Source organism: Schistocerca cancellata, unplaced genomic scaffold (assembly GCF_023864275.1).
Source record: "Schistocerca cancellata isolate TAMUIC-IGC-003103 unplaced genomic scaffold, iqSchCanc2.1 HiC_scaffold_256, whole genome shotgun sequence".
Taxonomy (NCBI): Eukaryota; Metazoa; Arthropoda; class Insecta; order Orthoptera; family Acrididae; genus Schistocerca; species Schistocerca cancellata.
This window is the reverse complement of record NW_026046278.1, coordinates 12,674-30,393: the sequence shown is the minus strand read 5'-3', so window position 1 is coordinate 30,393 and position 17,720 is coordinate 12,674. Positions and strand designations below refer to the sequence as shown.

Genomic DNA, 17,720 nt, shown 5'->3' with positions numbered 1-17,720 from the left:
AAACATGCAGCGCGCACGACTGCTCGTTTGGACTCTTGTGTGCTATTGTACATACTGGCGTCGGCCTAGCATCGCAAGTTGCCTGTCGCGCCGGGAATGCACGTGTAGCAACAGAAAAAAATGAGCCAGGAAGTGCAGACTCTCTACCAGTGGTATTTGGTACTTACCGAGATTCCAGAAGACGTGGCGATCACTTGTCTCGGTAGCGCAGTAGGCAGCGCGTAAGTCTCATAATCTTAAGGTCGTGAGTTCGATCCTCACCCGGGGCATTTAATTTACTTTCGTCCACAGCTAAATTGACGCCTCTGGGGTTTGCGAAGGAGCGTAACACTTTGTACTTTGTTATCCACAAGGCTTCACCGACTCAGCGTGATAATGTTTACTTCCCGTCATTACTACCTGCAGTTCTTATGTAAAATTTTCAAGGAAAAAAGTACTAGTAATAAAACTGAATTTCGTACGATATAACGTGTAAAGTCACACAATGTATGACCTGCTGTATGATGACAGGCAGCAGGTCTTTACTTGCGAAATAAGTAAATAAATATTACTACTTACAGCTTTGCTTTTCCTCCTACCCCTGTAACAACGAGGCATAAAGCAATGGCTTGTGACTTTTGACATGCGCGCCTCGCCATGGGCGCGCGAAAAGGTGCTCGCAAACAGGGAAAGTGCGACACGGAAAGCGAGTGGACCGGGTGTAAACGCCGAGAAGAATGTGCCCGTCCGGTGTGGTCTAGTGGCTAGGATACCTGGCTCTCACCCAGGAGGCCCGGGTTCGATTCCCGGTACCGGAACGGAATTTTTTCGGAAGAAATCACGACAAGTTTTGACCCTGGGAAAGGCTGTTTTACGTCCTCCTCGCGTTATAGCTACTGGTTCTTAAACGTCAGCTGAAGACAGTCGAGAGAAACGGGCACGCAATGAAATTACTACGAGCAGCGGAATAAAGGGAGAAGAGACGCTGGTCCACTGTTGGACTGCTACCATAGAAATGTTACATGGCAATACGCAGAGCAATTCCCGCGAAGCGATGGAAGACTGTCTGCACCGAGGCCCGTTAGCTCAGTTGGTTAGAGCGTCGTGCTAATAACGCAAAGGTCGTGGGTTCGATCCCCCCACTGGCCACTACGATTTCACTTTTTCAAAAAGGCAACGCCGATTTCGGCGGGGAAGTATGGTGACAAAGAAATCGTCACATTGTGTGGGAGCTGATAGGGAACCAGAACGCGACTTGTCGGGACGCGCTAAAACACTTCACTGGTCACAGCACGGTGAACACACAGTTTCTCGTCCGATCACCGCTACTGCGCGAAGCTGGGCGTTGTCAGTGCTTGGGCGGGTGACCGCCTGCGAACACACGCCACTGCCGATAGTTTCAATTCGTATTTCTCTTTCCTCTTCGGTATCGGAGCTGCAGCGCTATTCGGTCAAGGGCACTGGCGCCACATTTTGCCTCTCCGTATGCCAGGTCGCGCCGTGCGGCCACAGTGAAATGAAGGAGCGTGTTGAAATATTTTCAACAAAGAAAAAAAAAATCTACTAGTAATAAAACTGAATTTGTCTGACAGAACATGTAAAATCAGACAATACATGATAACAGGCAGCAGGTATTTACTTGAGGCATAAGTAATGTGGTGCCCGCCCGCCTCGCCATACCTCTCTCAGTCGTTTTGCGTGCTTGTCCTTTTTATATAGGCCGATTGGAGAGCGTCAGCTCTCGCGTCAGCTGAGCAAAGTCGAGACAAGTCGAGACTGAAGGGGAATCGACGCACACGCTATAGGGTGGCCTGCAGCGAGTAAGATGGGGAAAGAAACATTAATTGAAGGACGCGTGGCAAAAGTACTCATACGCAAAAGTAAAAGCCGGCTGCGGTGGCCGGGAATCGAACCCGGATCAACTGCTTGGAAGGCAACTATGCTGACCATTACACCACCACCGCACGGTTTCCGCCCGCGCACGCCGCGCTGTGTCTGCTTCCCGCCTGTCGGCGGCGGCTCAAGGTGGTCGTAGCTGTAGGCGCATTACGTGGTAGGCGAGCGCATCCAGACAGCGTCTCTACGCACATTTCGCGTCCTTTGGCAAGAGTCGTCGCGTGCGTGCGCCACAAGAGTACTTAGGCGATCGCGTTCGGGCGTCATTTTTAAGCAGCAGTGCAGTGCAGGATTCAGCGTCTGTAGCATTCTCTCGAGAGGATGCGACGGCGCTGGACGGCAGTCCCACTTTCCCCGCAGACGTCTGCCACGGAAAGCACCAGGAAGCTGAGCATCGGTGGTTCAGTGGTAGAATGCTCGCCTGCCACGCGGGCGGCCCGGGTTCGATTCCCGGCCGATGCATCATTTTGTTTTTTCTCCGATAGTGGTGCTGCGTGTCTTTCGCACTCGAACTGCGTGAGCCATAAGAATGAACCGCGGTATTTCCGTGTGGAAATAACCAAACATGCAGCGCGCACGACTGCTCGTTTGGACTCTTGTGTGCTATTGTACATACTGGCGTCGGCCTAGCATCGCAAGTTGCCTGTCGCGCCGGGAATGCACGTGTAGCAACAGAAAAAAATGAGCCAGGAAGTGCAGACTCTCTACCAGTGGTATTTGGTACTTACCGAGATTCCAGAAGACGTGGCGATCACTTGTCTCGGTAGCGCAGTAGGCAGCGCGTAAGTCTCATAATCTTAAGGTCGTGAGTTCGATCCTCACCCGGGGCATTTAATTTACTTTCGTCCACAGCTAAATTGACGCCTCTGGGGTTTGCGAAGGAGCGTAACACTTTGTACTTTGTTATCCACAAGGCTTCACCGACTCAGCGTGATAATGTTTACTTCCCGTCATTACTACCTGCAGTTCTTATGTAAAATTTTCAAGGAAAAAAGTACTAGTAATAAAACTGAATTTCGTACGATATAACGTGTAAAGTCACACAATGTATGACCTGCTGTATGATGACAGGCAGCAGGTCTTTACTTGCGAAATAAGTAAATAAATATTACTACTTACAGCTTTGCTTTTCCTCCTACCCCTGTAACAACGAGGCATAAAGCAATGGCTTGTGACTTTTGACATGCGCGCCTCGCCATGGGCGCGCGAAAAGGTGCTCGCAAACAGGGAAAGTGCGACACGGAAAGCGAGTGGACCGGGTGTAAACGCCGAGAAGAATGTGCCCGTCCGGTGTGGTCTAGTGGCTAGGATACCTGGCTCTCACCCAGGAGGCCCGGGTTCGATTCCCGGTACCGGAACGGAATTTTTTCGGAAGAAATCACGACAAGTTTTGACCCTGGGAAAGGCTGTTTTACGTCCTCCTCGCGTTATAGCTACTGGTTCTTAAACGTCAGCTGAAGACAGTCGAGAGAAACGGGCACGCAATGAAATTACTACGAGCAGCGGAATAAAGGGAGAAGAGACGCTGGTCCACTGTTGGACTGCTACCATAGAAATGTTACATGGCAATACGCAGAGCAATTCCCGCGAAGCGATGGAAGACTGTCTGCACCGAGGCCCGTTAGCTCAGTTGGTTAGAGCGTCGTGCTAATAACGCAAAGGTCGTGGGTTCGATCCCCCCACTGGCCACTACGATTTCACTTTTTCAAAAAGGCAACGCCGATTTCGGCGGGGAAGTATGGTGACAAAGAAATCGTCACATTGTGTGGGAGCTGATAGGGGACCAGAACGCGACTTGTCGGGACGCGCTAAAACACTTCACTGGTCACAGCACGGTGAACACACAGTTTCTCGTCCGATCACCGCTACTGCGCGAAGCTGGGCGTTGTCAGTGCTTGGGCGGGTGACCGCCTGCGAACACACGCCACTGCCGATAGTTTCAATTCGTATTTCTCTTTCCTCTTCGGTATCGGAGCTGCAGCGCTATTCGGTCAAGGGCACTGGCGCCACATTTTGCCTCTCCGTATGCCAGGTCGCGCCGTGCGGCCACAGTGAAATGAAGGAGCGTGTTGAAATATTTTCAACAAAGAAAAAAAAAATCTACTAGTAATAAAACTGAATTTGTCTGACAGAACATGTAAAATCAGACAATACATGATAACAGGCAGCAGGTATTTACTTGAGGCATAAGTAATGTGGTGCCCGCCCGCCTCGCCATACCTCTCTCAGTCGTTTTGCGTGCTTGTCCTTTTTATATAGGCCGATTGGAGAGCGTCAGCTCTCGCGTCAGCTGAGCAAAGTCGAGACAAGTCGAGACTGAAGGGGAATCGACGCACACGCTATAGGGTGGCCTGCAGCGAGTAAGATGGGGAAAGAAACATTAATTGAAGGACGCGTGGCAAAAGTACTCATACGCAAAAGTAAAAGCCGGCTGCGGTGGCCGGGAATCGAACCCGGATCAACTGCTTGGAAGGCAACTATGCTGACCATTACACCACCACCGCACGGTTTCCGTCCGCGCACGCCGCGCTGTGTCTGCTTCCCGCCTGTCGGCGGCGGCTCAAGGTGGTCGTAGCTGTAGGCGCATTACGTGGTAGGCGAGCGCATCCAGACAGCGTCTCTACGCACATTTCGCGTCCTTTGGCAAGAGTCGTCGCGTGCGTGCGCCACAAGAGTACTTAGGCGATCGCGTTCGGGCGTCATTTTTAAGCAGCAGTGCAGTGCAGGATTCAGCGTCTGTAGCATTCTCTCGAGAGGATGCGACGGCGCTGGACGGCAGTCCCACTTTCCCCGCAGACGTCTGCCACGGAAAGCACCAGGAAGCTGAGCATCGGTGGTTCAGTGGTAGAATGCTCGCCTGCCACGCGGGCGGCCCGGGTTCGATTCCCGGCCGATGCATCATTTTGTTTTTTCTCCGATAGTGGTGCTGCGTGTCTTTCGCACTCGAACTGCGTGAGCCATAAGAATGAACCGCGGTATTTCCGTGTGGAAATAACCAAACATGCAGCGCGCACGACTGCTCGTTTGGACTCTTGTGTGCTATTGTACATACTGGCGTCGGCCTAGCATCGCAAGTTGCCTGTCGCGCCGGGAATGCACGTGTAGCAACAGAAAAAAATGAGCCAGGAAGTGCAGACTCTCTACCAGTGGTATTTGGTACTTACCGAGATTCCAGAAGACGTGGCGATCACTTGTCTCGGTAGCGCAGTAGGCAGCGCGTAAGTCTCATAATCTTAAGGTCGTGAGTTCGATCCTCACCCGGGGCATTTAATTTACTTTCGTCCACAGCTAAATTGACGCCTCTGGGGTTTGCGAAGGAGCGAAACACTTTGTACTTTGTTATCCACAAGGCTTCACCGACTCAGCGTGATAATGTTTACTTCCCGTCATTACTACCTGCAGTTCTTATGTAAAATTTTCAAGGAAAAAAGTACTAGTAATAAAACTGAATTTCGTACGATATAACGTGTAAAGTCACACAATGTATGACCTGCTGTATGATGACAGGCAGCAGGTCTTTACTTGCGAAATAAGTAAATAAATATTACTACTTACAGCTTTGCTTTTCCTCCTACCCCTGTAACAACGAGGCATAAAGCAATGGCTTGTGACTTTTGACATGCGCGCCTCGCCATGGGCGCGCGAAAAGGTGCTCGCAAACAGGGAAAGTGCGACACGGAAAGCGAGTGGACCGGGTGTAAACGCCGAGAAGAATGTGCCCGTCCGGTGTGGTCTAGTGGCTAGGATACCTGGCTCTCACCCAGGAGGCCCGGGTTCGATTCCCGGTACCGGAACGGAATTTTTTCGGAAGAAATCACGACAAGTTTTGACCCTGGGAAAGGCTGTTTTACGTCCTCCTCGCGTTATAGCTACTGGTTCTTAAACGTCAGCTGAAGACAGTCGAGAGAAACGGGCACGCAATGAAATTACTACGAGCAGCGGAATAAAGGGAGAAGAGACGCTGGTCCACTGTTGGACTGCTACCATAGAAATGTTACATGGCAATACGCAGAGCAATTCCCGCGAAGCGATGGAAGACTGTCTGCACCGAGGCCCGTTAGCTCAGTTGGTTAGAGCGTCGTGCTAATAACGCAAAGGTCGTGGGTTCGATCCCCCCACTGGCCACTACGATTTCACTTTTTCAAAAAGGCAACGCCGATTTCGGCGGGGAAGTATGGTGACAAAGAAATCGTCACATTGTGTGGGAGCTGATAGGGGACCAGAACGCGACTTGTCGGGACGCGCTAAAACACTTCACTGGTCACAGCACGGTGAACACACAGTTTCTCGTCCGATCACCGCTACTGCGCGAAGCTGGGCGTTGTCAGTGCTTGGGCGGGTGACCGCCTGCGAACACACGCCACTGCCGATAGTTTCAATTCGTATTTCTCTTTCCTCTTCGGTATCGGAGCTGCAGCGCTATTCGGTCAAGGGCACTGGCGCCACATTTTGCCTCTCCGTATGCCAGGTCGCGCCGTGCGGCCACAGTGAAATGAAGGAGCGTGTTGAAATATTTTCAACAAAGAAAAAAAAAATCTACTAGTAATAAAACTGAATTTGTCTGACAGAACATGTAAAATCAGACAATACATGATAACAGGCAGCAGGTATTTACTTGAGGCATAAGTAATGTGGTGCCCGCCCGCCTCGCCATACCTCTCTCAGTCGTTTTGCGTGCTTGTCCTTTTTATATAGGCCGATTGGAGAGCGTCAGCTCTCGCGTCAGCTGAGCAAAGTCGAGACAAGTCGAGACTGAAGGGGAATCGACGCACACGCTATAGGGTGGCCTGCAGCGAGTAAGATGGGGAAAGAAACATTAATTGAAGGACGCGTGGCAAAAGTACTCATACGCAAAAGTAAAAGCCGGCTGCGGTGGCCGGGAATCGAACCCGGATCAACTGCTTGGAAGGCAACTATGCTGACCATTACACCACCACCGCACGGTTTCCGCCCGCGCACGCCGCGCTGTGTCTGCTTCCCGCCTGTCGGCGGCGGCTCAAGGTGGTCGTAGCTGTAGGCGCATTACGTGGTAGGCGAGCGCATCCAGACAGCGTCTCTACGCACATTTCGCGTCCTTTGGCAAGAGTCGTCGCGTGCGTGCGCCACAAGAGTACTTAGGCGATCGCGTTCGGGCGTCATTTTTAAGCAGCAGTGCAGTGCAGGATTCAGCGTCTGTAGCATTCTCTCGAGAGGATGCGACGGCGCTGGACGGCAGTCCCACTTTCCCCGCAGACGTCTGCCACGGAAAGCACCAGGAAGCTGAGCATCGGTGGTTCAGTGGTAGAATGCTCGCCTGCCACGCGGGCGGCCCGGGTTCGATTCCCGGCCGATGCATCATTTTGTTTTTTCTCCGATAGTGGTGCTGCGTGTCTTTCGCACTCGAACTGCGTGAGCCATAAGAATGAACCGCGGTATTTCCGTGTGGAAATAACCAAACATGCAGCGCGCACGACTGCTCGTTTGGACTCTTGTGTGCTATTGTACATACTGGCGTCGGCCTAGCATCGCAAGTTGCCTGTCGCGCCGGGAATGCACGTGTAGCAACAGAAAAAAATGAGCCAGGAAGTGCAGACTCTCTACCAGTGGTATTTGGTACTTACCGAGATTCCAGAAGACGTGGCGATCACTTGTCTCGGTAGCGCAGTAGGCAGCGCGTAAGTCTCATAATCTTAAGGTCGTGAGTTCGATCCTCACCCGGGGCATTTAATTTACTTTCGTCCACAGCTAAATTGACGCCTCTGGGGTTTGCGAAGGAGCGAAACACTTTGTACTTTGTTATCCACAAGGCTTCACCGACTCAGCGTGATAATGTTTACTTCCCGTCATTACTACCTGCAGTTCTTATGTAAAATTTTCAAGGAAAAAAGTACTAGTAATAAAACTGAATTTCGTACGATATAACGTGTAAAGTCACACAATGTATGACCTGCTGTATGATGACAGGCAGCAGGTCTTTACTTGCGAAATAAGTAAATAAATATTACTACTTACAGCTTTGCTTTTCCTCCTACCCCTGTAACAACGAGGCATAAAGCAATGGCTTGTGACTTTTGACATGCGCGCCTCGCCATGGGCGCGCGAAAAGGTGCTCGCAAACAGGGAAAGTGCGACACGGAAAGCGAGTGGACCGGGTGTAAACGCCGAGAAGAATGAGCCCGTCCGGTGTGGTCTAGTGGCTAGGATACCTGGCTCTCACCCAGGAGGCCCGGGTTCGATTCCCGGTACCGGAACGGAATTTTTTCGGAAGAAATCACGACAAGTTTTGACCCTGGGAAAGGCTGTTTTACGTCCTCCTCGCGTTATAGCTACTGGTTCTTAAACGTCAGCTGAAGACAGTCGAGAGAAACGGGCACGCAATGAAATTACTACGAGCAGCGGAATAAAGGGAGAAGAGACGCTGGTCCACTGTTGGACTGCTACCATAGAAATGTTACATGGCAATACGCAGAGCAATTCCCGCGAAGCGATGGAAGACTGTCTGCACCGAGGCCCGTTAGCTCAGTTGGTTAGAGCGTCGTGCTAATAACGCAAAGGTCGTGGGTTCGATCCCCCCACTGGCCACTACGATTTCACTTTTTCAAAAAGGCAACGCCGATTTCGGCGGGGAAGTATGGTGACAAAGAAATCGTCACATTGTGTGGGAGCTGATAGGGGACCAGAACGCGACTTGTCGGGACGCGCTAAAACACTTCACTGGTCACAGCACGGTGAACACACAGTTTCTCGTCCGATCACCGCTACTGCGCGAAGCTGGGCGTTGTCAGTGCTTGGGCGGGTGACCGCCTGCGAACACACGCCACTGCCGATAGTTTCAATTCGTATTTCTCTTTCCTCTTCGGTATCGGAGCTGCAGCGCTATTCGGTCAAGGGCACTGGCGCCACATTTTGCCTCTCCGTATGCCAGGTCGCGCCGTGCGGCCACAGTGAAATGAAGGAGCGTGTTGAAATATTTTCAACAAAGAAAAAAAAAATCTACTAGTAATAAAACTGAATTTGTCTGACAGAACATGTAAAATCAGACAATACATGATAACAGGCAGCAGGTATTTACTTGAGGCATAAGTAATGTGGTGCCCGCCCGCCTCGCCATACCTCTCTCAGTCGTTTTGCGTGCTTGTCCTTTTTATATAGGCCGATTGGAGAGCGTCAGCTCTCGCGTCAGCTGAGCAAAGTCGAGACAAGTCGAGACTGAAGGGGAATCGACGCACACGCTATAGGGTGGCCTGCAGCGAGTAAGATGGGGAAAGAAACATTAATTGAAGGACGCGTGGCAAAAGTACTCATACGCAAAAGTAAAAGCCGGCTGCGGTGGCCGGGAATCGAACCCGGATCAACTGCTTGGAAGGCAACTATGCTGACCATTACACCACCACCGCACGGTTTCCGCCCGCGCACGCCGCGCTGTGTCTGCTTCCCGCCTGTCGGCGGCGGCTCAAGGTGGTCGTAGCTGTAGGCGCATTACGTGGTAGGCGAGCGCATCCAGACAGCGTCTCTACGCACATTTCGCGTCCTTTGGCAAGAGTCGTCGCGTGCGTGCGCCACAAGAGTACTTAGGCGATCGCGTTCGGGCGTCATTTTTAAGCAGCAGTGCAGTGCAGGATTCAGCGTCTGTAGCATTCTCTCGAGAGGATGCGACGGCGCTGGACGGCAGTCCCACTTTCCCCGCAGACGTCTGCCACGGAAAGCACCAGGAAGCTGAGCATCGGTGGTTCAGTGGTAGAATGCTCGCCTGCCACGCGGGCGGCCCGGGTTCGATTCCCGGCCGATGCATCATTTTGTTTTTTCTCCGATAGTGGTGCTGCGTGTCTTTCGCACTCGAACTGCGTGAGCCATAAGAATGAACCGCGGTATTTCCGTGTGGAAATAACCAAACATGCAGCGCGCACGACTGCTCGTTTGGACTCTTGTGTGCTATTGTACATACTGGCGTCGGCCTAGCATCGCAAGTTGCCTGTCGCGCCGGGAATGCACGTGTAGCAACAGAAAAAAATGAGCCAGGAAGTGCAGACTCTCTACCAGTGGTATTTGGTACTTACCGAGATTCCAGAAGACGTGGCGATCACTTGTCTCGGTAGCGCAGTAGGCAGCGCGTAAGTCTCATAATCTCAAGGTCGTGAGTTCGATCCTCACCCGGGGCATTTAATTTACTTTCGTCCACAGCTAAATTGACGCCTCTGGGGTTTGCGAAGGAGCGTAACACTTTGTACTTTGTTATCCACAAGGCTTCACCGACTCAGCGTGATAATGTTTACTTCCCGTCATTACTACCTGCAGTTCTTATGTAAAATTTTCAAGGAAAAAAGTACTAGTAATAAAACTGAATTTCGTACGATATAACGTGTAAAGTCACACAATGTATGACCTGCTGTATGATGACAGGCAGCAGGTCTTTACTTGCGAAATAAGTAAATAAATATTACTACTTACAGCTTTGCTTTTCCTCCTACCCCTGTAACAACGAGGCATAAAGCAATGGCTTGTGACTTTTGACATGCGCGCCTCGCCATGGGCGCGCGAAAAGGTGCTCGCAAACAGGGAAAGTGCGACACGGAAAGCGAGTGGACCGGGTGTAAACGCCGAGAAGAATGTGCCCGTCCGGTGTGGTCTAGTGGCTAGGATACCTGGCTCTCACCCAGGAGGCCCGGGTTCGATTCCCGGTACCGGAACGGAATTTTTTCGGAAGAAATCACGACAAGTTTTGACCCTGGGAAAGGCTGTTTTACGTCCTCCTCGCGTTATAGCTACTGGTTCTTAAACGTCAGCTGAAGACAGTCGAGAGAAACGGGCACGCAATGAAATTACTACGAGCAGCGGAATAAAGGGAGAAGAGACGCTGGTCCACTGTTGGACTGCTACCATAGAAATGTTACATGGCAATACGCAGAGCAATTCCCGCGAAGCGATGGAAGACTGTCTGCACCGAGGCCCGTTAGCTCAGTTGGTTAGAGCGTCGTGCTAATAACGCAAAGGTCGTGGGTTCGATCCCCCCACTGGCCACTACGATTTCACTTTTTCAAAAAGGCAACGCCGATTTCGGCGGGGAAGTATGGTGACAAAGAAATCGTCACATTGTGTGGGAGCTGATAGGGAACCAGAACGCGACTTGTCGGGACGCGCTAAAACACTTCACTGGTCACAGCACGGTGAACACACAGTTTCTCGTCCGATCACCGCTACTGCGCGAAGCTGGGCGTTGTCAGTGCTTGGGCGGGTGACCGCCTGCGAACACACGCCACTGCCGATAGTTTCAATTCGTATTTCTCTTTCCTCTTCGGTATCGGAGCTGCAGCGCTATTCGGTCAAGGGCACTGGCGCCACATTTTGCCTCTCCGTATGCCAGGTCGCGCCGTGCGGCCACAGTGAAATGAAGGAGCGTGTTGAAATATTTTCAACAAAGAAAAAAAAAATCTACTAGTAATAAAACTGAATTTGTCTGACAGAACATGTAAAATCAGACAATACATGATAACAGGCAGCAGGTATTTACTTGAGGCATAAGTAATGTGGTGCCCGCCCGCCTCGCCATACCTCTCTCAGTCGTTTTGCGTGCTTGTCCTTTTTATATAGGCCGATTGGAGAGCGTCAGCTCTCGCGTCAGCTGAGCAAAGTCGAGACAAGTCGAGACTGAAGGGGAATCGACGCACACGCTATAGGGTGGCCTGCAGCGAGTAAGATGGGGAAAGAAACATTAATTGAAGGACGCGTGGCAAAAGTACTCATACGCAAAAGTAAAAGCCGGCTGCGGTGGCCGGGAATCGAACCCGGATCAACTGCTTGGAAGGCAACTATGCTGACCATTACACCACCACCGCACGGTTTCCGCCCGCGCACGCCGCGCTGTGTCTGCTTCCCGCCTGTCGGCGGCGGCTCAAGGTGGTCGTAGCTGTAGGCGCATTACGTGGTAGGCGAGCGCATCCAGACAGCGTCTCTACGCACATTTCGCGTCCTTTGGCAAGAGTCGTCGCGTGCGTGCGCCACAAGAGTACTTAGGCGATCGCGTTCGGGCGTCATTTTTAAGCAGCAGTGCAGTGCAGGATTCAGCGTCTGTAGCATTCTCTCGAGAGGATGCGACGGCGCTGGACGGCAGTCCCACTTTCCCCGCAGACGTCTGCCACGGAAAGCACCAGGAAGCTGAGCATCGGTGGTTCAGTGGTAGAATGCTCGCCTGCCACGCGGGCGGCCCGGGTTCGATTCCCGGCCGATGCATCATTTTGTTTTTTCTCCGATAGTGGTGCTGCGTGTCTTTCGCACTCGAACTGCGTGAGCCATAAGAATGAACCGCGGTATTTCCGTGTGGAAATAACCAAACATGCAGCGCGCACGACTGCTCGTTTGGACTCTTGTGTGCTATTGTACATACTGGCGTCGGCCTAGCATCGCAAGTTGCCTGTCGCGCCGGGAATGCACGTGTAGCAACAGAAAAAAATGAGCCAGGAAGTGCAGACTCTCTACCAGTGGTATTTGGTACTTACCGAGATTCCAGAAGACGTGGCGATCACTTGTCTCGGTAGCGCAGTAGGCAGCGCGTAAGTCTCATAATCTTAAGGTCGTGAGTTCGATCCTCACCCGGGGCATTTAATTTACTTTCGTCCACAGCTAAATTGACGCCTCTGGGGTTTGCGAAGGAGCGTAACACTTTGTACTTTGTTATCCACAAGGCTTCACCGACTCAGCGTGATAATGTTTACTTCCCGTCATTACTACCTGCAGTTCTTATGTAAAATTTTCAAGGAAAAAAGTACTAGTAATAAAACTGAATTTCGTACGATATAACGTGTAAAGTCACACAATGTATGACCTGCTGTATGATGACAGGCAGCAGGTCTTTACTTGCGAAATAAGTAAATAAATATTACTACTTACAGCTTTGCTTTTCCTCCTACCCCTGTAACAACGAGGCATAAAGCAATGGCTTGTGACTTTTGACATGCGCGCCTCGCCATGGGCGCGCGAAAAGGTGCTCGCAAACAGGGAAAGTGCGACACGGAAAGCGAGTGGACCGGGTGTAAACGCCGAGAAGAATGTGCCCGTCCGGTGTGGTCTAGTGGCTAGGATACCTGGCTCTCACCCAGGAGGCCCGGGTTCGATTCCCGGTACCGGAACGGAATTTTTTCGGAAGAAATCACGACAAGTTTTGACCCTGGGAAAGGCTGTTTTACGTCCTCCTCGCGTTATAGCTACTGGTTCTTAAACGTCAGCTGAAGACAGTCGAGAGAAACGGGCACGCAATGAAATTACTACGAGCAGCGGAATAAAGGGAGAAGAGACGCTGGTCCACTGTTGGACTGCTACCATAGAAATGTTACATGGCAATACGCAGAGCAATTCCCGCGAAGCGATGGAAGACTGTCTGCACCGAGGCCCGTTAGCTCAGTTGGTTAGAGCGTCGTGCTAATAACGCAAAGGTCGTGGGTTCGATCCCCCCACTGGCCACTACGATTTCACTTTTTCAAAAAGGCAACGCCGATTTCGGCGGGGAAGTATGGTGACAAAGAAATCGTCACATTGTGTGGGAGCTGATAGGGGACCAGAACGCGACTTGTCGGGACGCGCTAAAACACTTCACTGGTCACAGCACGGTGAACACACAGTTTCTCGTCCGATCACCGCTACTGCGCGAAGCTGGGCGTTGTCAGTGCTTGGGCGGGTGACCGCCTGCGAACACACGCCACTGCCGATAGTTTCAATTCGTATTTCTCTTTCCTCTTCGGTATCGGAGCTGCAGCGCTATTCGGTCAAGGGCACTGGCGCCACATTTTGCCTCTCCGTATGCCAGGTCGCGCCGTGCGGCCACAGTGAAATGAAGGAGCGTGTTGAAATATTTTCAACAAAGAAAAAAAAAATCTACTAGTAATAAAACTGAATTTGTCTGACAGAACATGTAAAATCAGACAATACATGATAACAGGCAGCAGGTATTTACTTGAGGCATAAGTAATGTGGTGCCCGCCCGCCTCGCCATACCTCTCTCAGTCGTTTTGCGTGCTTGTCCTTTTTATATAGGCCGATTGGAGAGCGTCAGCTCTCGCGTCAGCTGAGCAAAGTCGAGACAAGTCGAGACTGAAGGGGAATCGACGCACACGCTATAGGGTGGCCTGCAGCGAGTAAGATGGGGAAAGAAACATTAATTGAAGGACGCGTGGCAAAAGTACTCATACGCAAAAGTAAAAGCCGGCTGCGGTGGCCGGGAATCGAACCCGGATCAACTGCTTGGAAGGCAACTATGCTGACCATTACACCACCACCGCACGGTTTCCGTCCGCGCACGCCGCGCTGTGTCTGCTTCCCGCCTGTCGGCGGCGGCTCAAGGTGGTCGTAGCTGTAGGCGCATTACGTGGTAGGCGAGCGCATCCAGACAGCGTCTCTACGCACATTTCGCGTCCTTTGGCAAGAGTCGTCGCGTGCGTGCGCCACAAGAGTACTTAGGCGATCGCGTTCGGGCGTCATTTTTAAGCAGCAGTGCAGTGCAGGATTCAGCGTCTGTAGCATTCTCTCGAGAGGATGCGACGGCGCTGGACGGCAGTCCCACTTTCCCCGCAGACGTCTGCCACGGAAAGCACCAGGAAGCTGAGCATCGGTGGTTCAGTGGTAGAATGCTCGCCTGCCACGCGGGCGGCCCGGGTTCGATTCCCGGCCGATGCATCATTTTGTTTTTTCTCCGATAGTGGTGCTGCGTGTCTTTCGCACTCGAACTGCGTGAGCCATAAGAATGAACCGCGGTATTTCCGTGTGGAAATAACCAAACATGCAGCGCGCACGACTGCTCGTTTGGACTCTTGTGTGCTATTGTACATACTGGCGTCGGCCTAGCATCGCAAGTTGCCTGTCGCGCCGGGAATGCACGTGTAGCAACAGAAAAAAATGAGCCAGGAAGTGCAGACTCTCTACCAGTGGTATTTGGTACTTACCGAGATTCCAGAAGACGTGGCGATCACTTGTCTCGGTAGCGCAGTAGGCAGCGCGTAAGTCTCATAATCTTAAGGTCGTGAGTTCGATCCTCACCCGGGGCATTTAATTTACTTTCGTCCACAGCTAAATTGACGCCTCTGGGGTTTGCGAAGGAGCGAAACACTTTGTACTTTGTTATCCACAAGGCTTCACCGACTCAGCGTGATAATGTTTACTTCCCGTCATTACTACCTGCAGTTCTTATGTAAAATTTTCAAGGAAAAAAGTACTAGTAATAAAACTGAATTTCGTACGATATAACGTGTAAAGTCACACAATGTATGACCTGCTGTATGATGACAGGCAGCAGGTCTTTACTTGCGAAATAAGTAAATAAATATTACTACTTACAGCTTTGCTTTTCCTCCTACCCCTGTAACAACGAGGCATAAAGCAATGGCTTGTGACTTTTGACATGCGCGCCTCGCCATGGGCGCGCGAAAAGGTGCTCGCAAACAGGGAAAGTGCGACACGGAAAGCGAGTGGACCGGGTGTAAACGCCGAGAAGAATGTGCCCGTCCGGTGTGGTCTAGTGGCTAGGATACCTGGCTCTCACCCAGGAGGCCCGGGTTCGATTCCCGGTACCGGAACGGAATTTTTTCGGAAGAAATCACGACAAGTTTTGACCCTGGGAAAGGCTGTTTTACGTCCTCCTCGCGTTATAGCTACTGGTTCTTAAACGTCAGCTGAAGACAGTCGAGAGAAACGGGCACGCAATGAAATTACTACGAGCAGCGGAATAAAGGGAGAAGAGACGCTGGTCCACTGTTGGACTGCTACCATAGAAATGTTACATGGCAATACGCAGAGCAATTCCCGCGAAGCGATGGAAGACTGTCTGCACCGAGGCCCGTTAGCTCAGTTGGTTAGAGCGTCGTGCTAATAACGCAAAGGTCGTGGGTTCGATCCCCCCACTGGCCACTACGATTTCACTTTTTCAAAAAGGCAACGCCGATTTCGGCGGGGAAGTATGGTGACAAAGAAATCGTCACATTGTGTGGGAGCTGATAGGGGACCAGAACGCGACTTGTCGGGACGCGCTAAAACACTTCACTGGTCACAGCACGGTGAACACACAGTTTCTCGTCCGATCACCGCTACTGCGCGAAGCTGGGCGTTGTCAGTGCTTGGGCGGGTGACCGCCTGCGAACACACGCCACTGCCGATAGTTTCAATTCGTATTTCTCTTTCCTCTTCGGTATCGGAGCTGCAGCGCTATTCGGTCAAGGGCACTGGCGCCACATTTTGCCTCTCCGTATGCCAGGTCGCGCCGTGCGGCCACAGTGAAATGAAGGAGCGTGTTGAAATATTTTCAACAAAGAAAAAAAAAATCTACTAGTAATAAAACTGAATTTGTCTGACAGAACATGTAAAATCAGACAATACATGATAACAGGCAGCAGGTATTTACTTGAGGCATAAGTAATGTGGTGCCCGCCCGCCTCGCCATACCTCTCTCAGTCGTTTTGCGTGCTTGTCCTTTTTATATAGGCCGATTGGAGAGCGTCAGCTCTCGCGTCAGCTGAGCAAAGTCGAGACAAGTCGAGACTGAAGGGGAATCGACGCACACGCTATAGGGTGGCCTGCAGCGAGTAAGATGGGGAAAGAAACATTAATTGAAGGACGCGTGGCAAAAGTACTCATACGCAAAAGTAAAAGCCGGCTGCGGTGGCCGGGAATCGAACCCGGATCAACTGCTTGGAAGGCAACTATGCTGACCATTACACCACCACCGCACGGTTTCCGCCCGCGCACGCCGCGCTGTGTCTGCTTCCCGCCTGTCGGCGGCGGCTCAAGGTGGTCGTAGCTGTAGGCGCATTACGTGGTAGGCGAGCGCATCCAGACAGCGTCTCTACGCACATTTCGCGTCCTTTGGCAAGAGTCGTCGCGTGCGTGCGCCACAAGAGTACTTAGGCGATCGCGTTCGGGCGTCATTTTTAAGCAGCAGTGCAGTGCAGGATTCAGCGTCTGTAGCATTCTCTCGAGAGGATGCGACGGCGCTGGACGGCAGTCCCACTTTCCCCGCAGACGTCTGCCACGGAAAGCACCAGGAAGCTGAGCATCGGTGGTTCAGTGGTAGAATGCTCGCCTGCCACGCGGGCGGCCCGGGTTCGATTCCCGGCCGATGCATCATTTTGTTTTTTCTCCGATAGTGGTGCTGCGTGTCTTTCGCACTCGAACTGCGTGAGCCATAAGAATGAACCGCGGTATTTCCGTGTGGAAATAACCAAACATGCAGCGCGCACGACTGCTCGTTTGGACTCTTGTGTGCTATTGTACATACTGGCGTCGGCCTAGCATCGCAAGTTGCCTGTCGCGCCGGGAATGCACGTGTAGCAACAGAAAAAAATGAGCCAGGAAGTGCAGACTCTCTACCAGTGGTATTTGGTACTTACCGAGATTCCAGAAGACGTGGCGATCACTTGTCTCGGTAGCGCAGTAGGCAGCGCGTAAGTCTCATAATCTCAAGGTCGTGAGTTCGATCCTCACCCGGGGCATTTAATTTACTTTCGTCCACAGCTAAATTGACGCCTCTGGGGTTTGCGAAGGAGCGTAACACTTTGTACTTTGTTATCCACAAGGCTTCACCGACTCAGCGTGATAATGTTTACTTCCCGTCATTACTACCTGCAGTTCTTATGTAAAATTTTCAAGGAAAAAAGTACTAGTAATAAAACTGAATTTCGTACGATATAACGTGTAAAGTCACACAATGTATGACCTGCTGTATGATGACAGGCAGCAGGTCTTTACTTGCGAAATAAGTAAATAAATATTACTACTTACAGCTTTGCTTTTCCTCCTACCCCTGTAACAACGAGGCATAAAGCAATGGCTTGTGACTTTTGACATGCGCGCCTCGCCATGGGCGCGCGAAAAGGTGCTCGCAAACAGGG

The 17,720-nt window shown here is 51.5% G+C and overlaps 36 non-coding genes across 36 annotated transcripts; 29 read left to right on the top strand and 7 right to left on the bottom strand.

The window, feature by feature from the left end:
* Nucleotides 1-196: 196 nt before the first annotated feature.
* On the top strand, nucleotides 197-269 carry Trnam-cau (transfer RNA methionine (anticodon CAU)). The gene has a single exon. It is a non-coding gene; the product is annotated as a tRNA-Met (tRNA).
* A 456-nt stretch (nucleotides 270-725) lies between these two features.
* On the top strand, nucleotides 726-797 carry Trnae-cuc (transfer RNA glutamic acid (anticodon CUC)). Its single transcript has one exon. It is a non-coding gene; the product is annotated as a tRNA-Glu (tRNA).
* Nucleotides 798-1,054: 257 nt separating this feature from the next.
* On the top strand, nucleotides 1,055-1,128 carry Trnai-aau (transfer RNA isoleucine (anticodon AAU)). The gene has a single exon. It is a non-coding gene; the product is annotated as a tRNA-Ile (tRNA).
* Nucleotides 1,129-1,871: 743 nt separating this feature from the next.
* Nucleotides 1,872-1,943, bottom strand: Trnag-ucc (transfer RNA glycine (anticodon UCC)). The gene has a single exon. It is a non-coding gene; the product is annotated as a tRNA-Gly (tRNA).
* Nucleotides 1,944-2,266: 323 nt separating this feature from the next.
* Nucleotides 2,267-2,337, top strand: Trnag-gcc (transfer RNA glycine (anticodon GCC)). The gene has a single exon. It is a non-coding gene; the product is annotated as a tRNA-Gly (tRNA).
* Nucleotides 2,338-2,632: 295 nt separating this feature from the next.
* Nucleotides 2,633-2,705, top strand: Trnam-cau (transfer RNA methionine (anticodon CAU)). Its single transcript has one exon. It is a non-coding gene; the product is annotated as a tRNA-Met (tRNA).
* Nucleotides 2,706-3,161: 456 nt separating this feature from the next.
* Nucleotides 3,162-3,233, top strand: Trnae-cuc (transfer RNA glutamic acid (anticodon CUC)). The gene has a single exon. It is a non-coding gene; the product is annotated as a tRNA-Glu (tRNA).
* Nucleotides 3,234-3,490: 257 nt separating this feature from the next.
* Nucleotides 3,491-3,564, top strand: Trnai-aau (transfer RNA isoleucine (anticodon AAU)). The gene has a single exon. It is a non-coding gene; the product is annotated as a tRNA-Ile (tRNA).
* Nucleotides 3,565-4,307: 743 nt separating this feature from the next.
* Trnag-ucc (transfer RNA glycine (anticodon UCC)) lies at nucleotides 4,308-4,379 on the bottom strand. Its single transcript has one exon. It is a non-coding gene; the product is annotated as a tRNA-Gly (tRNA).
* A 323-nt stretch (nucleotides 4,380-4,702) lies between these two features.
* On the top strand, nucleotides 4,703-4,773 carry Trnag-gcc (transfer RNA glycine (anticodon GCC)). Its single transcript has one exon. It is a non-coding gene; the product is annotated as a tRNA-Gly (tRNA).
* A 295-nt stretch (nucleotides 4,774-5,068) lies between these two features.
* On the top strand, nucleotides 5,069-5,141 carry Trnam-cau (transfer RNA methionine (anticodon CAU)). The gene has a single exon. It is a non-coding gene; the product is annotated as a tRNA-Met (tRNA).
* Nucleotides 5,142-5,597: 456 nt separating this feature from the next.
* Nucleotides 5,598-5,669, top strand: Trnae-cuc (transfer RNA glutamic acid (anticodon CUC)). The gene has a single exon. It is a non-coding gene; the product is annotated as a tRNA-Glu (tRNA).
* A 257-nt stretch (nucleotides 5,670-5,926) lies between these two features.
* On the top strand, nucleotides 5,927-6,000 carry Trnai-aau (transfer RNA isoleucine (anticodon AAU)). Its single transcript has one exon. It is a non-coding gene; the product is annotated as a tRNA-Ile (tRNA).
* Nucleotides 6,001-6,743: 743 nt separating this feature from the next.
* On the bottom strand, nucleotides 6,744-6,815 carry Trnag-ucc (transfer RNA glycine (anticodon UCC)). Its single transcript has one exon. It is a non-coding gene; the product is annotated as a tRNA-Gly (tRNA).
* A 323-nt stretch (nucleotides 6,816-7,138) lies between these two features.
* Trnag-gcc (transfer RNA glycine (anticodon GCC)) lies at nucleotides 7,139-7,209 on the top strand. Its single transcript has one exon. It is a non-coding gene; the product is annotated as a tRNA-Gly (tRNA).
* A 295-nt stretch (nucleotides 7,210-7,504) lies between these two features.
* Nucleotides 7,505-7,577, top strand: Trnam-cau (transfer RNA methionine (anticodon CAU)). Its single transcript has one exon. It is a non-coding gene; the product is annotated as a tRNA-Met (tRNA).
* Nucleotides 7,578-8,033: 456 nt separating this feature from the next.
* Trnae-cuc (transfer RNA glutamic acid (anticodon CUC)) lies at nucleotides 8,034-8,105 on the top strand. The gene has a single exon. It is a non-coding gene; the product is annotated as a tRNA-Glu (tRNA).
* A 257-nt stretch (nucleotides 8,106-8,362) lies between these two features.
* Nucleotides 8,363-8,436, top strand: Trnai-aau (transfer RNA isoleucine (anticodon AAU)). Its single transcript has one exon. It is a non-coding gene; the product is annotated as a tRNA-Ile (tRNA).
* Nucleotides 8,437-9,179: 743 nt separating this feature from the next.
* Nucleotides 9,180-9,251, bottom strand: Trnag-ucc (transfer RNA glycine (anticodon UCC)). Its single transcript has one exon. It is a non-coding gene; the product is annotated as a tRNA-Gly (tRNA).
* Nucleotides 9,252-9,574: 323 nt separating this feature from the next.
* Trnag-gcc (transfer RNA glycine (anticodon GCC)) lies at nucleotides 9,575-9,645 on the top strand. The gene has a single exon. It is a non-coding gene; the product is annotated as a tRNA-Gly (tRNA).
* A 295-nt stretch (nucleotides 9,646-9,940) lies between these two features.
* On the top strand, nucleotides 9,941-10,013 carry Trnam-cau (transfer RNA methionine (anticodon CAU)). The gene has a single exon. It is a non-coding gene; the product is annotated as a tRNA-Met (tRNA).
* Nucleotides 10,014-10,469: 456 nt separating this feature from the next.
* Trnae-cuc (transfer RNA glutamic acid (anticodon CUC)) lies at nucleotides 10,470-10,541 on the top strand. The gene has a single exon. It is a non-coding gene; the product is annotated as a tRNA-Glu (tRNA).
* A 257-nt stretch (nucleotides 10,542-10,798) lies between these two features.
* Nucleotides 10,799-10,872, top strand: Trnai-aau (transfer RNA isoleucine (anticodon AAU)). Its single transcript has one exon. It is a non-coding gene; the product is annotated as a tRNA-Ile (tRNA).
* A 743-nt stretch (nucleotides 10,873-11,615) lies between these two features.
* Nucleotides 11,616-11,687, bottom strand: Trnag-ucc (transfer RNA glycine (anticodon UCC)). The gene has a single exon. It is a non-coding gene; the product is annotated as a tRNA-Gly (tRNA).
* Nucleotides 11,688-12,010: 323 nt separating this feature from the next.
* Trnag-gcc (transfer RNA glycine (anticodon GCC)) lies at nucleotides 12,011-12,081 on the top strand. The gene has a single exon. It is a non-coding gene; the product is annotated as a tRNA-Gly (tRNA).
* A 295-nt stretch (nucleotides 12,082-12,376) lies between these two features.
* Trnam-cau (transfer RNA methionine (anticodon CAU)) lies at nucleotides 12,377-12,449 on the top strand. The gene has a single exon. It is a non-coding gene; the product is annotated as a tRNA-Met (tRNA).
* A 456-nt stretch (nucleotides 12,450-12,905) lies between these two features.
* Trnae-cuc (transfer RNA glutamic acid (anticodon CUC)) lies at nucleotides 12,906-12,977 on the top strand. The gene has a single exon. It is a non-coding gene; the product is annotated as a tRNA-Glu (tRNA).
* Nucleotides 12,978-13,234: 257 nt separating this feature from the next.
* Trnai-aau (transfer RNA isoleucine (anticodon AAU)) lies at nucleotides 13,235-13,308 on the top strand. Its single transcript has one exon. It is a non-coding gene; the product is annotated as a tRNA-Ile (tRNA).
* A 743-nt stretch (nucleotides 13,309-14,051) lies between these two features.
* Nucleotides 14,052-14,123, bottom strand: Trnag-ucc (transfer RNA glycine (anticodon UCC)). Its single transcript has one exon. It is a non-coding gene; the product is annotated as a tRNA-Gly (tRNA).
* Nucleotides 14,124-14,446: 323 nt separating this feature from the next.
* Nucleotides 14,447-14,517, top strand: Trnag-gcc (transfer RNA glycine (anticodon GCC)). Its single transcript has one exon. It is a non-coding gene; the product is annotated as a tRNA-Gly (tRNA).
* A 295-nt stretch (nucleotides 14,518-14,812) lies between these two features.
* On the top strand, nucleotides 14,813-14,885 carry Trnam-cau (transfer RNA methionine (anticodon CAU)). Its single transcript has one exon. It is a non-coding gene; the product is annotated as a tRNA-Met (tRNA).
* Nucleotides 14,886-15,341: 456 nt separating this feature from the next.
* Trnae-cuc (transfer RNA glutamic acid (anticodon CUC)) lies at nucleotides 15,342-15,413 on the top strand. Its single transcript has one exon. It is a non-coding gene; the product is annotated as a tRNA-Glu (tRNA).
* A 257-nt stretch (nucleotides 15,414-15,670) lies between these two features.
* Trnai-aau (transfer RNA isoleucine (anticodon AAU)) lies at nucleotides 15,671-15,744 on the top strand. Its single transcript has one exon. It is a non-coding gene; the product is annotated as a tRNA-Ile (tRNA).
* Nucleotides 15,745-16,487: 743 nt separating this feature from the next.
* Nucleotides 16,488-16,559, bottom strand: Trnag-ucc (transfer RNA glycine (anticodon UCC)). Its single transcript has one exon. It is a non-coding gene; the product is annotated as a tRNA-Gly (tRNA).
* A 323-nt stretch (nucleotides 16,560-16,882) lies between these two features.
* Nucleotides 16,883-16,953, top strand: Trnag-gcc (transfer RNA glycine (anticodon GCC)). The gene has a single exon. It is a non-coding gene; the product is annotated as a tRNA-Gly (tRNA).
* A 295-nt stretch (nucleotides 16,954-17,248) lies between these two features.
* On the top strand, nucleotides 17,249-17,321 carry Trnam-cau (transfer RNA methionine (anticodon CAU)). Its single transcript has one exon. It is a non-coding gene; the product is annotated as a tRNA-Met (tRNA).
* Nucleotides 17,322-17,720: the final 399 nt, after the last annotated feature.